Here is a 710-nt window from a genome sequence, read left to right as displayed (position 1 = left end):
AGTCCTTGGAAAAGGCTATTTACTCACATTATCTCACCGTACTCAGGTGTAAAATGAGTACCTGGCCATTAACAGCGTTGTCTTTGTCCCGAAAAAATTGTAATATCGCTTAACAGGCGTCATGTCCCGTCCTACATGTTAAATGTTGCTGTTGACCAGGGACCCCTTGTAAAGCGCTTTGAGCACATTTAGTGGATATTGCACTATTTAAAGCTCAATTTTAATTTTTAATTAGTTTCATCAGCATCTCGTTTGAAATCAGTTGATATTTAAAAGTTTCCGTTTTAGTGTTCAATTTGATGTGTTTATAACAACGAGAATTATATAATATCATTGTTTATAATCATTATTTGTTTTGGGTCATATAAGTGCAGACCTCTTGTTGTACTGTGTTGTACATTATAAATCTTACGAAAGAAATATCTTGAGATGATACCTGTTGAAAAACTCTGAGCTAAGGCTTTCTAAAAAAAAAAAAGCAAAGTAAGTCAGCCCCCAAGTAACAATGGAAAAGAAATTGATATTATTAAAATGGTGACCAACAGAAAAGAGAGTAGAAGCGACAATTTTTTTCCTTCATGTTCTTTTCTTTCTAAATTTCTATTTCTAAAATTGCAGTGCATAGACTTAGACAATTCTCTATCATAGAATTTGAGAGAGGAGAAGGAGAAAGAGGAAGAGAAAAGGAGTATGTTGAGATGAAGGTAATA

The 710-nt window shown here is 33.4% G+C and overlaps 1 pseudogene across 1 annotated transcript in view; it reads left to right on the top strand.

Annotated features, from left to right (window-relative positions):
* LOC144964112 (DC-STAMP domain-containing protein 2-like) overlaps positions 1–227 on the top strand; it is a 51,111-nt pseudogene extending 50,884 nt beyond the window's left edge. The window contains exon 13 of the transcript XR_013643748.1: positions 1–227. This exon is cut by the window's left edge and continues 1,214 nt beyond it. The product of XR_013643748.1 is annotated as a DC-STAMP domain-containing protein 2-like (transcript).
* The last annotated feature ends 483 nt before the right edge of the window (positions 228–710 follow it).

The sequence above is a fragment of the Berghia stephanieae genome, chromosome 2, assembly GCF_034508935.2.
Source record: "Berghia stephanieae isolate SIO BIC M18660-M18661 chromosome 2, UCSD_Bste_1.3, whole genome shotgun sequence".
In the NCBI taxonomy this organism is placed as follows: domain Eukaryota; kingdom Metazoa; phylum Mollusca; class Gastropoda; order Nudibranchia; family Aeolidiidae; genus Berghia; species Berghia stephanieae.
Note: the sequence above shows the minus strand (reverse complement) of the source record. Positions and strands in the feature narration are given on the sequence as shown.